Here is a 12,402-nt window from a genome sequence, read left to right as displayed (position 1 = left end):
ACTAATGATGTTCTGTTTTTCTACCTAGAACGCAGGAGGAGAATCAGATCAGAAAACAGTCAAACAGGTTACAGATTGGGAAAGTCTGGCTTATAAGATTTTAAATGGCTCAGAAGTTCAGGTGTGTGATTTATAAGATTATACTTTTTATTCTGAAGACTATGACCCAATTTCAATAAGTTTGATGTGAAGCTTTATAATTCATCACCTGATAATTCTAACATGAATAAAATAGTAAAACAGTGTACATTTCTGCAGAAAGAGAATTGCTGGGAATTGGCATACAGGATGTGGACATGTGCCTGTGGAACAATTGTTCGATCTGAGCTTGCTTTAAGCAACCAGATCCCTCTGCAAGGCCTTTCCACCCTCATTCGGGTCCACAACTCCTCCAAGTTTGGTGTCATCAGCAAACTTGCTCAAAATACCTTCTATTCCTACATCCAGACCGTTTATAAAAATATTGAAAAGTACCGGCCCTAAAATGGAGCCTTGAGGGACCCCACTGGTGACCGCCCGCCAGCCTGACGCAGCCCCATTTACCATAACCCTTTGGGCCCTGCCCGTTAGCCAATTGCTCACCCGCAGCTTCTCCCCGCAGCGCCCTGGGCAGCTCCCCGGGCAGGCTGAGTGCTGAGCCTGGCAGGCGGCAGAGGCCCTGCCCCGGCACACAGCCCCTGGGGCACAACAGGGACCCTGCTCTGCACCACAGCCCTGGACACCCCTGCCTGCAGCCCCGGCTTCTCCTGCCTCCAGCCAGACACTTACCGGGTGCAGGGCTGGGAAGTCTTCTCCCGCAGGGAGCTCTGGGCATGCTGCCACTTCTGCCTGCCTTTAAGCACTGTGTCTCTGCAGGCAGTGCCCCCAGCCCTGCTGCGCTGTGCAGAGGAGCTGCTCCTGGGCAGAGCTGTCTCTCTGCAGCGCTGCCCGCTTGCCAGGAGCTCCCCTTGGGCCCAGGAGCCCGGCCCAGCTCAGCAGCAGAGGCCCAGCCCAAGGCCTCCCTTGCTCTGCCCCCCACCAGGCTCCCTGCACATGGCCCTGGGGCTGCAGGGAAACCTCCTGGGAAACAGCCTGAAGGGATCCCTGGGCTTCCCTCCCTCCCCTGGGCACACACACTTCTTGACAGCAGGCTCATTTCTCTTAGCACAAAAACAATTATCTGTAGCAGTCTTCTCTTCTCATCCCAGTTGATGAAGGGACACCCAGGCATGGTCATAAAAGTAACTCCTTTAGCCCCCTGCTTAAGGAAGGGATTCAGCAGAGTCAGTTAAGACATCTCATGCTGTTTTTTTGTCCTGGGGCTGGAATGGGACAAAGATCCCTCCCATGCCTGCCACAAACCCACGGGAGCTGGGATTCCTCTGCACTCAGTTTAGGTGTGAATAACATGGGCAGCTGCAGGTGAGCTCCTTTTCTCAGCTCCAGGATCATTAATGGAGATGGGGGAAATCAAGGGAAATCAGCAGCCCCTTCTCCTGTCTGAAGATCAGCCCCAGCTCCAGCACTGGCCCTCAGGGCTGCACCAACACCACAAAGGCCCTCTGCTGTCAGAGCGGCACAGCCCAGGCCTGTTTCCTTCTGGCCTCAGGAACACCAGGCCTTGCCCTTCTTGGGATCCCTTAAGTCATCCTTTTGTGCCCATCCACGGCAGCAAATCTCTGCTCTGAAGGAAAGCCTCTTCATGCCCAGGCTCTTGGCACAAGGTCTGGGACAAGTCTGAGTTTGGCCCTTGTGCCACAGCTGAGGTGCTGCAGCCCAGATGTGCCCCAATGCCCTCAGCCTGGGGCACAGGCAGGAGGAGCTGGATCCCCGCCTGCTGTCACAGGGCTGGGACATTGATGGAAGAGCTGCTGAGGTGTGGGGGGACAGGTCCCCCAGCTTGGGGTGCTGTGCTGGATGGGGGCAGATTCTTCAGAAGAGACAGGCGGGGATGATCAACAGGGGGTTGCCCTCCATGTGAAGGATCTGTCTGGATGCATGGAGCTCCTCTATGGGATGGGCAGCAGAGTGGGGGAGCCCTTGTGGGTGAGGGTCAGAGCAGAGCCAGTCAGGGTGGCAGTGTGGTCAGAGGTAAATGCCTGCAGTCAGGCTGAAGAAGCAGACAGTCTTGTGGAAGCCACTGGACTAAGATGAATTCAATGACCCCATGTCATCCTGGGGGCCTTAAATCACTCAGACTGTCACAGAAAAGGGACACTGCAGGGTGCAAACATTCCCGAGGTTTCTGTGGGTTCCTGGAGACAGCTTCTGTGCACAGCTGCTAGGTTAACCAACCTAGGTGATGTTCACCAGGATCTGGGACTTGCAAACAGGAAAACGTGTCTTGACACTCCTCCTGCAAAATGCATGTCATAGTCCAGCTGCTTTGCAGCACAGGGAAAGAGATGAGGTTTTGGGGCCCAGCCCTACATCCAGCACTGCACAGCCAGCCCTGTTCTGATCCCCAGCCCTGGTCCCCAGCCCTGATCCTGTCCCCAGACATGGTTCCTAGCCCTGGTCCCCAGTCTTGGTCCCCAGCCCTGGTCCTGGACCCCAGCCCTCGTCCTGTTTCCTGCCCTGGTCCCAAGCCCTGGTCCCCGAGAGGCAAAACCCCTCTCATTTATATGCAGGAACATGGTGGAGGCTCCTAGGTCAGTCACAGAAAGGTGTGACATATGTTGGAGAAATAATCCACTAAACACACAAAAATCCAGAAAAGAATTTTCTGCTTCCTTTTCCCTTTCCAGCACTTGCAGGATTGGGTGAGGTTGCAGAAAGAAATGGAAAAGGAACTGTCAAGTTCCAACACATCTCTAAGATTCCTGAACTGTTCCTTTGATGATCAGTGGGCTTGTAAGAAGGCTTATAAATTGCCTACAGCCTCTCCTTTGTTTATGGCCAGCTTCATTGGCAACTTTGCTGTACCTGTCAGGGCTTTCTGACAGGCTGTTTTCTATCTGCAAAGATGGATATGCACCTAGGCACTGCTCTGGGAACTGCTGGTTTCTGAAGGGCAAAGAGGTTGGCAGGAGGGCTCTGAACACAGGTGGGGAAAAGACCATGGGACATGGAAACATCCCCCAGTTATAAAATCTTCAGGCAGAAGAAATATGGTTAGAGAATGAGAAGAAAGAAAAACCGGATTTGTAGTCAGAGGGAGAACTTCTCAGAAAAGTCTGTATTATTCCCTACATTGCAGCCCCCTTCCTCTGAGCAAGCCCTCTTGCCTCCTGTCCCCCTCAGGAAAGCCCCTGCAGTCACTGCTGTGTGTCCAGGGCATGAAGCACGTCCTCTGCAGCCACAGTTCCAGCAGAGCAGAGGTGCATCTCTCCAGCCACGTGCCCATTTCCCTCTGTGGTGCAGGGGGGCTGAGAACAGCAGCCTGGGGCTGTGGGCAGTGCATTCTGTGAGGCTGGGGAATGAGCTGACTTTCCCTTAATGAGAGACCATCATTAGGACACTTGTCTGTCTCCCTGGGATGTCCTTCCAAGTTGTGAGCTGTCCTGCAGGATAGAAATCTTTTCCGTAGTATCTCTGTGTTATGTGAATGCCCCAGGAAGAAGCAGAGATATGCTGCATGTGAGGACATGCTGTTGGGTTGGTGAAATAAATGATAAGTGTCCTTGGCAAGACATGTGGTGCTGAGACCTTGCTTAGGTACCTTGAGAAAGGCTGCGCACTGAGAGATTGGCAGTGGGTTCCTCTGCTCTTAGCAGTGTCTGATTTCTTTGAAGTGTACCATAAAGGTGATTGCCATCCATCTCCAAAAGCAGCAAGATCATGGCCATTGGGAACAAGCCCAACCAGCTCCCCTCACCCTGCTCTGAGCTAAAGGGAATCCCTTTGCCTCTCAGGTCTCACAGCCATTCACTGTGGGTGCAGCAGAAATCCTCAGGACTTCTGACTTCAGAGGACATTCCTTGGGCATGATGAGGTTGTGTAGGAAAAAAACAAAAATTCCTAGAAGTCCTCTCAGCCCTCCACATTCTTTAGGCCTGTTAGGACACCACCCCGTATGCCCTTCTGCATTGATTTCATCTGACAAATTCTGAAAATATAACTTGGAGCCTCTGCCATGTTCTGATGTACCCAATGCACAGGGACAAGACTGCTTCCTCCTGACCCAATATGCACAGGTCCCGAATACTTCAGTATCATATTCAAACTCATTAAATATAGCTTATGAGGCTGAATGACAAGTGAGGGAGTGTGGCAGGGAGGGGTTCAAGGAGAAATGGAGTAGATTTCACTCTGGGAAGCCAGTATTAACTTGTCATTGTTTTTTTTGTTTGTTTTTTTTTTTTTTCCATCTTGAAAGCTCCCTAGATCCAGCACACTGATGGGCAGCACACTGTTCTTTGACCTGCTCCCCATCAAAGGAACAGATGGACTAAATAGCATGGAAAAGGGCTTCAGGGTACATTTAAGGAACAGGCAGAGCCCTTACCAATTTCAGACATGGGCAAAGCAGACTCACTCTAGGAAGACGAGCATAATTTATTGAGTGCTACTGGTAGACTGGAGCAGTGAGAAACTAAATGAGAACTAAGAAAGTTCATGGTCTCTCTCTGCCCCTGCTCCAGCGTGGGGTCCCTCCCACAGCCAGCTCTCACAGCCATTCACTGTGAGTGCAGCAGAAATGCTCAGGATTTCTGACTTCAGAGAGCACTGCTTGGGCATCACGAGGGAGAGGATGCTGTCTAGCAAAAGCAAAACTAAACTAAAAGTCCTTTTTGTCACCCACCTTTTTTTTTTTTTCTTTTTTTTTTTTCACATTCGGAGTGCAGATGTAAACGTCCCTTCTGTGCTAGGAGTGATTTCATATGTCAAATTCTGAACAAAAAATACTTGCCCTACCATGTTCCAATATACGCAGTGCACTGGGAAAGGACTTCTAACTCTTGAGCCAATGGGCAATGCCATGATGGTAATGGTAAACTGAACCTCACCAAAAGAATCTCAAGTCATGGAAGTGAAAGGACATATTTCCTAGAGAAAAAAAAATTCCTAGAGAAAAAAAAAAAAAGCCTTTTGACATGTGCCTTCCCCACATGACTGTGAGGCAGGCATTCCATGTTACTTTGTCAGCACTGGATTTTTTTCCTACCTGAAGCCTCCCTCTACCTACTCCCCATCCCTGGGCCTGGTGGTGGCAGTTCTGTACTCAGTGATGCCTCCAGCACTGAACCCTCTCATCTACATCATGAAGAACCAGGAGCTCAAAGATTCAATATAGAAACTGCTGACTAGTTGTTTATCAGTGGCCACAGACTGTCTGCCTTCTTCTGCAGATGGCTCCAAGTATTATTCATGACAGGCCATCTTGCCTTTCCATATGGCATTTGTCTCTTCAATTTTCCTTTCTGCCCTTGTGATATTGTTGCCTACACAAAAACGCCCTTTTTCATTCCTTCCTGCCTGAGTATCACCCTTTCTGTGTGACCCAGGATTTCTGTAGTCAAGGAGCCAGGATCTCTGTGTATTTTAACCAAATAAATGTTGGTCTGAGACCCATTCTGAGTTGATCAGGAGTGAATGGGAACTGGAGCTGTGGTGGCAGTGCCCAGAGCCCTGCAGCAGCCTGCGATGGGCACTGCCGTGGGACCAGCCCAGCCTAGGCTACTGGGCTGGGCTGGGCTGGGGAGAGGGCAGGGAGGTGGGAGAGCTGGGGGGCAGCTGAGCTGGGCTGGAAGCTTCCCAGTAGAGAGAAACATCCGTGTCGAGCTGGGATATGCGACCGTGCAGAGGGAGGACAGGCACTGCTGGCTTTGGATCGCGTGGCAGAGATCAAAGACAGGCTGGTGCAGGAGGGAGGCAGCTGGGCTGTGCCCTGCTGGCACGGACAGACCAGGAGGGTGGTCCAGGGCCTTTGTACCTGAAGCCTCTCTTGTCAGCCATGTCACAGCCCCTTTTCCGCTCTCAGCTCCTTGTTCCCTCACAAAATACCCCCTCACAGTCCCTGTCCCCTCATGAAGTGTCCCTTAACCCCTCATCCCCTCACAAAATGCCCCCTCACAGCCCCTCATCCCCTCACAAAATATCCCCTCACAGCCCCCCATCCCCTCACAAAATATCCCCTCACAGCCCCCTCTCTCCTCACGAAGTGTCCTTTAACCCCTCATCGCCTCACAAAATGCCCCTCACAGCCCCGTTTTCCCCTCACAAAACGTCCCCTCACAGCCCCTCTCCCCTCACCGAACGCCCCCTCACAACCCCTTTTTCCCCTCACAACCCCGCATCCCCTCACCGCCAGACGCCCCCCAGAGACTCGCACGCCTTCTCCAAACCCCCCTGAGCCCCCCCCAGACCCCCACTTTCCCCAAAATCCCCTCGGATCCCCCCCCCCCCCTACAAGCCCCCCCCCCGCACCGGCCGCAGCCTCCGCCGCCATCGCTCCCGCCGGACCGTTTGAAGCCGCGGGGCGGGAGCCAATGGGAGGCCGGCGAGCGCGCATGCGCAGTGCGGGCAGCCCGGCGGGGCAGGACGAAATGGCGTCGGTTGCCTGGCAACGGGGGGAGGGGACAAAATGGCGGCGGTTGCCTGGCAACGGGGAGAGGGGACAAAATGGCGGCGGTTGCCTGGCAACGGGGGGAAAAGAGGCGGAAACGGCGGTGGCGGTTACCTGGCAACGGGGGGCGGGGCGAAGGGAAAGGCGCCCAGTTTGTACTGGGAATGGGCCCAGTTTGTACCGGGATGGGGTTGGGGGGCCCAGTTCGAACTGGGATGGGCTCAATTCATACTGGGAAAGGGCTGAGGGTCTCAGTTTGTACTGGGAATGGGCCCAGTTTGTACTGGGATGAGGCTGGGGAGCCCAGTTCATACTGGGAAAGGGCTGCGGGTCCCAGTCTGAGCTGGGGACAATCCCAGTTTGAGCTGGCTTGGAGCTGGGAGCCCTTGTTTGTACTGGGAAAGTTCCCAGTTTGCAGTGGAATGGGCCCAGTTCATACTGGGAAGGGTATGGGGGTCCCAGTTTGTACTGGGGTGGGCCCAATTCATACTGGGAAGGGGTTAAGGGTCCCAGTTCATAATGGGAAGGGGCTGGGGGTCCCAGTTTGAGCTGGGAAGTGTAATACACAATAAATGTTTGTTCATTGTCTTTCGTGTTATAAAAACAAGGAGTTCTGTTTGAGGAGCTGGAGTTGCGAAAGCTCCCTGCTGAAGTAAGGAGCTGGATAATGCTTGGCTAGACACTATGAAAATTCTTTTGCTTAATGTAACAAAAAAGAGAACCCCCTCCCCTTCTCTCCTTCTGCATCTCAGTTGCCTCTTTTGTTCAAAGACCCTGCTGCAAAGCTCATGTAACCATCTCCTGATAAGTTGCTAACCTAGCGTATCAACATCCTGCCTTCCTGTCTCACGCTGGGCCAACATGACCAAATAAAAAAAGAAGTTGAACCACAACGCCGAGGAAGACTACGGCCTTCATCTTCACGACCACCAGAGGGACAGAGATGACCCCCTAGCAACAGTGCGCGCAGTCGCAGAATATACCAGGATGTGCTGCATAATCCCGGAATTACCAAGATATAAAAAGGGACCCTGGCGGGGGTGAGGTGCGCGCCGTTGGCGGAGCCGAGACTCCCCGGCTGCCCAGCGCTGTTTTGCTTGCTGTTGCTTACTCAATAAATTCCTTTCTATTATTAATGCAATGCTCTCTGAAAATTAATTAAGGGGGCAACATATAACAGGAAGGAGGTGGCTCGCGCTAGCTGCAGGTAGTTCAGCGACTCGACCTTGACGTCATCTGCAAGGAGAAGCAACATCCTCAGTGCCACAGCAAGCCCAAGTTGCTTGCAGCATTCCGAACAAGGGCCTAGAGGAAGGGTCGCTAAGAGAAACAGCTCCAGGGCCACGGGGTCTTCTGGGGGAACTTGAGCTCTTCAAGCTCCAGAAATGACTCTCGGTCTGTCCCATGACAGGTCTGTCATGGGAAAGACTGAGAGTCATTTCTGGAGAGAGAGGAAAAGTTTATCACTTCTGAAAAATCCAAGGGGTGACAGCAAGTTTGTGTGCCCCAGGTGGTGTTTTGATGACCCGAGGAGATGCTCGGGTTCTCCACTCAGATGTAGGAGTGCAGTGGGGAGATTCTTGGGTGCTCCAGTGAGGTGCTTGGGTGTTCCAGGGAGGTGCTTCTGTGCTGCAGGAGTTGTATGGCAGGGGCAGAAACTTTTGTTAGGAGGGCAGAGGTTTGTGTGCTCCAGGGAGGCTTTTCTTCTGCCCCAGGGATATGCTTATGTGCCCCAGGGAGGTGCTTGTGTGCCCTGCGAATATCCTTGGGCTCTCTAGGAAAGTGCTTGATTCCGCTGGGGTCACTTGGAACCTCCGGAGTTGCCTGGGTCCAGCAGAGAGCAGGTTGTGTGCTCCAGGGAGTTGCTGGACTGCACTAAGTGTGTTGTTCAGTGCTTTAGGGAGGTTCTTGGTTGTCCCGACAAGATGCTCGTGTTCCACAGGGAAGGGGATGAGTGACCCAGAGGCAGGTGCTGGTTGTCCCCAGGGAGGTGCTTGCCTACCATGGGAAAATGCTTGTACACCCAAGAAGATCCTTTGCTCCTCCAGGACGTTGCGTGATTTACCCAGGGAGGTTTCTCTGACCCGGGGCAGGATAGGATTTCTTCATAGAGGTGCTTCATCAATGGAGGGAATTCCTTGGTTCTTGAAAGATCTTCTGGGGTGACCTATGCAGGTGCTTGGGCACCCATGGGGTTATTCTACTGTTCCCCAGGGAGGTGTTTCATTCTTCCAAGGAGGTGCTTGGGTTCTCTATAGAGGTTCCTGGGTTCCTCCAAGAAATGCTTGTATGCCTTTGGGCGATGTCTTAGAGCATCAGCAGGAGATGGGTTCACAGCGGAAATTGTTCAGGTGAACCCACCTAGAGTTGGGATCTCCCGTGAGGTGCTGGAATGCCCTTGGAAGATGCCTGAGAGGGAAAAGGTAGTGCTTAGGTGTCCTGGGGAGATGCTTGTCTACTCCAGCTCAATGCTCACGTGTCCTGCAGGAAGTATTTCTGATTTCAAGAGGTGCCTATATTCCCTGGGGAGATACTTGGGTGCCATGGAGGGTGCTTCAGGAAGATGCTTGTATTCCCAGGGGAGACTTTTACTTTCCCCAGGAACATGTTTGGCTTCTCCAGGGAGTTGCCAGAACGCTCCTTGGAAAAGACGGCTTGATCAGAGGACTTGTGCCGAGGTCCTGCTAGCAAGACTGGTGGTCTGGGGAGATTGCTGGGTGCTCCAGGGAGATGCCTGTGTGCTGCACGGAGAAGCCTGGGCATCCTTGGGATGTGCCCGTGTGCCTAATGGAGATGGTGGTGTGAATCAGGGCAGTGCTTTGCTACGGCGGATGAAGCGACACAAGCAGTCTGGCTGTGCTCTTTATTTTCCATTCAGGGGTGGAAAGCGGGAGAGCTTCCCAGCCCCTTTGCTCAGAGCTCCGCTGCTGCCTTCAGCATTCCCAGCACCTTCCCCTCCGTTGCGGTACCAGCATCTAGCGCTAGGGAGTCAGAAAGAAAAGAGGATGATCAGGTTGTGTACAGGCTGAACGCAGAGAAGTACTGCAGGCTTAGCTCGGGCCGTGCACGTAGGGGTCTGCTTCCCATGAAGCTTCAAGGTTGCCGTCAGCTGCGACAGATGCCTAGTGCCCAAGCTCATCAGCCTGGGGCTGAGGCAGGGGGAGCGGAGGGCCCCGGAATGCCCTCTCTGTCCCAGTGCTGCCCCCACGGGAAGGACGGGCCTTGCAGCAGCGGGAAGCACCATCCCTTTCTGGAGATACTTACCAGGGGAGCCGCTGCTGCTCTTGCCGCAGCCGCTTTTCCTCCGCAGCACTTCTGAACACCCTTTGTTGACTGCGATGTGGCTCCGACCTTTTCAAAACTTGCAGTGCTCGTGGGGAAAGGTGGCTGCAACACCAGGACAAAGGGATCCCTCAGCCTCTGCCAGACACCCCTTCTGCCTCTCCCCTCATCCAGACCCTGCACCCACGCGGTGCCACGTGCACCCACCCTTCCGCCCTGTGATGACTTTTAGGCCTTGGCGGTAACCAAGGTCATGCCCGCTTTAGGAGAAAGCCAAGGGTGTCATAGGCAAGCCCAGGACTCAGGGACCGGGCTGCTGGACATCTCCTGACATCGCTCAGCAGCTACTCGAGTGCCCCAGCACGTGAACGCAGCCGGCACACACTTACTCAGGCTGGAGGCTCTCCAGCTTGGCTGCTACTCTCCACTCCTCTTCTGCGGCAGGGATCTGAACCTTCCTCCACCTCCTCACGACCTCCTTGCTCCTGGGCTGGGCTGGGGGATGGGGAATCCAATCATGTTGCCTGGTGACCTGATGCAAGGAGAAGACGCTCTCATCAGACAGGACTGGACACACGGCTGCTGTTTCCCAGAGGACCCCTTGAAAGGACCCTGCAGCAGGACCTGGGAAGCAGGCGACTCGGCACTGCCGGCCCACGTCTGGCTGCTGCTTTGATCCCTCGCTTTCTGCTGACAGCCTCTCCCTCACAGGGAGGAGCAGGCAAAGCCCTGCCCTGCGCCCTGGTGCCCGTCCTGCTCCCACCACCCTGGGACCTGCCCCCCTCGGAGCCCTGGCGGGGAGGATCGCTGCTCTTCTCAGCGGTGTTGGTCACTGCCAGTACCTGAGGTGTCTCTCGGTCCTCCCCCTGAGACCAGGCTCCCCAAGCAGCCGTTTCTGCCTGGGCTTGCTGTATTCGCTTTTGGTACAAGGGCCATGAGCTCTTTGTTTGGTCCCACTGCGAGGACAGGTTCCAGACCTCCTGGAGGAAAACAAACAAAAAACACAACGGCAGACAGGATTGGTCTCAGCTGTTGGACCAAAGACCTCTGCCATCAAAGACCCAGAAAGCCCTCATTCCTTTTCCATTGCCCCTGGTCCAAATGAAGCGGCTCATGGCAACACGGGAGGCAGCAAGAGGCAGGGAAGGTGTGCGGGACACCACCTTCCATCTCCCGAGGAAGAGAAGAAGGAGGTAACAAGTGTGAAAATGAACGCATCCCAAGGGTCCGGCTTGGGATCGCTCCACACAAAGAGGCTTTAGTACAGTCCCAAACCGCGTGGTCATTGCAGCAAGGCAGAGCAGGTACCTGCACCAATCTCCGAGAGGCTTCGGGAGTAGGGAGCGCAGTGCTGGTGGACTTGGCTTGAGGAGCTGCTTCCTGCCTGTCTGTCTTCTTTGTCCTGGGGGAGCTGCCTGGACACGGGGGGAGCACACTGCAAACAGACACCGGGAGGCTGCATGAGCCCAGGGGAATTCGGTCTCCAGTCCGCGCTCGCAAGCTGCGTCAGCCTCTGCAGCAGACGGCAGTTCCGCAGCGAATGGGTGTTGGACTGGCCGTGTTCGCTTCAGCAGACACGGAGAGAGCCAACCGCGAAGCAGTGGCACCAGCTGCCTTCAGGAAGGCTCGCGATGCCCGTATCCAGGCCCTCTGTGGTGGCAGAAGGAGAGGAGCAGTGTCTTGTGCAAGGACAGGATCCTAGAGACACCAATACGGCCCAGCCGGGCTTATGGGTGGAAAGCAGATTATCGCTGGGGAGCCAGCAACATCGGAGAACGCCATCAGGCAAGGAAGGCAGGCATGCCACCTCCCTCCCTCGGCACTCTCTTGTGCCTCCCATGAAGTCTGGGATATCGTTTGGAAAGAAACGTTTCCATCTGGTATCACAGCTCCTTAGGCTGGAAGAAGCTGCGGGGGAGCTGGAAGAAACCGCAGGGGACGTTTGCTCCCACAGACAAAAAGATGGACTCTTGCAATGTGGGGGGGCTCCTGAAGGGACAAGAGCTTCTGCAACACGGCTCTGCATCCAGCTCCCCCAAGGATCAGGGCCCTGGTGGAAAATGAAGCTGGCGTGCCAGTCTCAGGCAAACGTGCTGCACGCTTGCCATGCGTGGAGAGAGCGGCCTCCTCCGGGACGGGTGTCAGGAGCCTTTCTGAGTCCCTGCGCCTGGTGGGTCCAAAGGGGACATCTCTCCTGTGTGGAAGACGATGGTCTCTTGCACACACTCCTGCACCACGTACAGTGGGAAGGAGGTGGCTCGCGCTAGCTACAGGTAGTTCAGCTGCTCGACCTTGACGTCATCTGCAAGGAGAAGCAACATCCTCAGTGCCACAGCAAGCCCAAGTTGCTTGCAGCATTCCGAACAAGGTCCTAGAGGAAGGGTCGCTAAGAGAAACAGCTCCGGGGCCACGGGGTCTTCTGGGGGAACTCAAGCTCCACCCTGACCGTTGGAGACAATCCTCTGCCTCTCCCAGGCCTTTCCAAAGAGCAGGGAGAACAAATCCTTCCGGACATGGGGCAGGAAGAGGGGGGCTGCTGCCTTCTCACCAGGGAGGATCTCAGGGGGACAGTACATGTCCTCCAGCCACCCCTCATCAATGTCCAGCTGGAAGAACGGTTTGTGAATCAAGAG

General features: G+C 54.5%; 1 long non-coding RNA gene across 1 annotated transcript; it reads right to left on the bottom strand.

The window, feature by feature from the left end:
• Nucleotides 1-7,116: 7,116 nt before the first annotated feature.
• On the bottom strand, nucleotides 7,117-10,688 carry LOC139999931 (uncharacterized). Its single transcript, XR_011805339.1, has 4 exons — nucleotides 10,612-10,688; nucleotides 10,159-10,301; nucleotides 9,752-9,874; nucleotides 7,117-9,468 (listed from the first exon to the last, which is right to left on the bottom strand). It is a non-coding gene; the product is annotated as an uncharacterized lncRNA (long non-coding RNA).
• Between the last annotated feature and the right edge of the window lie 1,714 nt (nucleotides 10,689-12,402).

The sequence above is a fragment of the Anas platyrhynchos genome, chromosome 30 (assembly GCF_047663525.1).
Source record: "Anas platyrhynchos isolate ZD024472 breed Pekin duck chromosome 30, IASCAAS_PekinDuck_T2T, whole genome shotgun sequence".
In the NCBI taxonomy this organism is placed as follows: domain Eukaryota; kingdom Metazoa; phylum Chordata; class Aves; order Anseriformes; family Anatidae; genus Anas; species Anas platyrhynchos.
The sequence above is the reverse complement of the archived record's forward strand: the minus strand, read 5'-3'. Positions and strand labels throughout refer to the sequence as shown.